A 4,019-nucleotide genomic window follows, 5' to 3' on the forward strand; every position below is an offset into this window, starting at 1 on the left:
AGCCTTGAACTTTGTTCATGCTCACGGAAACTTTGTGAATCTTGATTACAGAAACTTTTAAACAAAAATAATTATCCCCTTGTACAATTCCATTGTATTACAAAAATAATGTGCCAAGGTTTGCCTTTAGGATGTTTACAATGCTTGTTGGTTTGTGCGGTGCAGGACAGAAACTTTGGTTGTAGCGCACGATTTTACATTTTTACTGGAACATCAAATGGTTCTGATTCTTTTTGCACTATCTTTCTATACAAATTGTTTATTTTTCCTAATTTTGGCATACTTTTTAAAGTATCAGAAGTATGGTGAATGTTCAAATTATTACAGACTGTTATGTTTTAGACAGATTCTGTTTTTGATGCATAGTTTGCTTGTTTTGATGAAACTATCAATTTATATCAGTGGATTAAGCCATGGAAAAGTTAGATTACAGTAGATACAATGCAAAAAAATATGAATTGGTTTGCAACAGTACTTATAGTAGTGATTTGCTTTATTATACTAACGGATCTTACCGAGTTTCCTGTTGAAGTTTTGTGTGGATGAAGTGTTCGATGATCGAGAAGGTCTCGATGTGAGAAGAAGGAAGAGAGGCAAGAGCTCAAGCTTGGGGATGCCCAAGGCACCCCAAGTAACTGTTGGGTACACGAACTACACGATCTTTGAGCTAAGCTTAGGATTGGGTCTCGTCCATCACATCATTCTCCTAATGATGTGGTCTCGTTATCAATGACATCCCCATGTCCATAGCCAGGAAACCATGACTATTTGTTGATCAACGAGCTAGTCAACTAGAGGCTCACTAGGGACACATTGTGGTCTATGTATTCACACATGTATTACGATTTCCGGATAATACAATTATAGCATGAATAATAGACAATTATCATGAACAAGGAAATATAATAATCATTTTATTATTGCCTCTAGGGCATATTTCTAACAGTCTCCCACTTGCACTAGAGTCAATCATCTAGTTACATTGTGATGAATCGAACACCCATGGAATTCTGGTGTTGATCATGTTTTGCTCTAGGGAGAGGTTTAGTCAATGGATCTGCGACATTCAGATCCGTATGTACTTTACAAATATCTATGTCTCCATCTTGAACATTTTCATGAATGGAGTTGAAGCAACGCTTGATGTGCCTGGTCTTCTTGTGAAACCTGGGCTCCTTGGCAAGTGCAATAGCTCCAGTGTTGTCACAGAAGAGTTTGATCGGCCCCGACGCATTGGGCATGACTCCTAGGTCGGTGATGAACTCCTTCACCCAAATTTCTTTATGCGCTGCCTCCAAGGCTGCCATGTACTCCGCTTCACATGTAGATCCCGCCACGACGCTCTGCTTGCAGCTGCACCAGCTTACTGCTCCACCATTCAACATATATACGTATCCGGTTTCTGACTTAGAGTCATCCAGATCTGTGTCGAAGCTAGCATCGACGTAACCCTTTACGACGAGCTCTTCGTTACCTCCATAAACGAGAAACATGTCCTTAGTCCTTTTCAGGTACTTGAGGATATCCTTGACCGCTGTCCAGTTTTCCTTGCCGGGATTGCTTTGGTACCTTCCTACCAAACTTACGGCAAGGTTTACATCAGGTCTGGTACACAGCATGGCATACATAATAGACCCTATGGCTGAGGCTTAGGGGATGACACTCATCTCTTCTATATCTTCTGCCGTGGTCGGACATTGAGCTGAGCTCAATTTCACACCTTGCAACACAGGCAAGAACCCCTTCTTAGACTAATCCATATTGAACTTCTTCAATATCTTATCAAGGTATGTGCTTTGTGAAAGACCTATGAGGCGTCTTGATCTATCTCTATAGATCTTGATGCCTAATATATAAGCAGCTTCTCCAAGGTCCTCCATTGAAAAACTCTCATTCAAGTAGGCCTTAATGCTGTCCAAAAGTTCTATATCATTTCCCATCAAAAGTATGTCATCTACATATAATATGAGAAATGCTACAGAGCTCCCACTCACTTTCTTGTAAACGCAGGCTTCTCCATAAGTTTGCATAAACCCAAACGCTTTGATCATCTCATCAAAGCGAATGTTCCAACTCGGAGATGCTTGCACCAGCCCATAAATGAATCGCTGGAGCCTGCATACCTTGTTAGCATTCTTAGGGTCGACAAAACCTTCCGGCTGCGTCATATACAGTTCTTCCTTAAGGAAACCATTAAGGAATGCCGTTTTGACGTCCATTTGCCATATATCATAATCATAGAATGCGGCAATTGCTAACATGATTCGGACGGACTTCAGCTTCGCTACGGGTGAGAAAGTCTCATCGTAGTCAACCCCTTGAACTTGTCGATAACCCTTAGCGACAAGCCAAGCTTTATAGATGGTCACATTACCATCCGCGTCTATTTTCTTCTTAAAGATCCATTTATTTTCTATGGCTCGCCGATCAACGGGCAAGTCAGTCAAAGTCCATACTTCCTTTTCATACATGGATCCTATCTCGGATTTCATGGCTTCCACCCATTTGTCGGAATCTGGGCCCGCCATCGCTTCTTCATAGTTCGAAGGTTCATCGTTGTCTAACAACATGATTTCCAATACAGGGTTACCGTACCACTCTGGTGCGGAACGTGTCCTTGTGGACCTACGAAGTTCAGTAGCAACTTGATCTGAAATTTCATGATCATCATCATCAACTTCCTCTCTAGTCGGTGCAGGCACCTCAGGAACATTTTCTTGAGCTGCGCCACTTACCGGTTCAAGAGGTAATACTTCATCAAGTTCTACCTTCCTCCCACTTATTTCTTTCGAGAGAAACTCTTTCTCTAGAAAGGACCCATTCTTGGCAACAAAGATCTTGCCTTCGGATCTGAGGTAGAAGGTATACCCAACAGTTTCTTTAGGGGATCACAAATCAGCCAGCTCACCAAACGTCCAATCTGCCCCCACATGGTCATTTGATTTGGTCAATGCAACATACGGTTGTCCCTCCCCTTCCTCATTCCTTATTTTCTTCTCGCGTCCCAGCACAACCCACTCGTAGTGCCGCTCTTGTAGTAGGAACAAGCACCGTTCGACGGCGATGCCGCATACCTCGCAACAATGACTTATGTTGTCAACTGATGAGCTCGTTGCACCAACACCGTCCCCATCCCAGCATCGGCAATCTCTACATTCCGGACAAATGAGCTCGCGGCACCGGCGTTGTTCCCCATTGTAGCAGTGGTGATGCTGCAACTCGATGAGCTAGGCCACATGGTCATTTGATTTGGTCAATGCAACATACGGTTGTCCCTCCCCTTCCTCATTCCTTATATTCTTCTCACGTCCCAGCACAACCCACTCGTAGTGCCGCTCTTATAGTAGGAACAAGCACTGTTCGACGACGACGTCGCATACTTCGCAACAATGACTTATGTTGTCAACTGATGAACTCGTTGCACCGACGCCGTCCCCATCCCAGCGTCGGCAATCTCTACATTCCGGACAAATGAGCTCACGGCACCGACGTCGTTCCTCATTGTAGCAGTGGTGATGCTGCAACTCGATGAGCTAGCAGCGCGACGATGCCCACATCACAACAAGGGTGATGCTGCAGTCACATGACCTCCTAGCATCGGTGATGCTGCGAGCAGTGGGTGATGTTGTGAACCCTCATCCCTGCTCTGCTCTTGCAGCACCCCTGGAGGCCCTATTGTAACAGACATCATCGGGCATCTCCCTGTCGTAGCATCCACTGCCCATCACAACACACATCACCCTCCTCCTTCACTTTAGTCATTGGCATCTTCATAGCATACCACGGTCGCCATCGAAGCACTTCTCACAACTCCTTACAACTGTGTGCGGTCGATGTTGCAACGCTCCTCTTGCAGCATTGCGACATGTGCCTTTTTAGCACGAAGTGCCACCATGCAGCACCCCACCCCCGTTGGAGTGCAACACGCATGGTGGCCCCTGTTGCCAACCTTGTAGCACCATTGCCCCTGGCTATGGTATCGGGGCCTAGCTTCCTTGTAGTAGCGGCGGCTACCGTTA

Source organism: Triticum aestivum, chromosome 3A, assembly GCF_018294505.1.
Source record: "Triticum aestivum cultivar Chinese Spring chromosome 3A, IWGSC CS RefSeq v2.1, whole genome shotgun sequence".
Taxonomy (NCBI): domain Eukaryota; kingdom Viridiplantae; phylum Streptophyta; class Magnoliopsida; order Poales; family Poaceae; genus Triticum; species Triticum aestivum.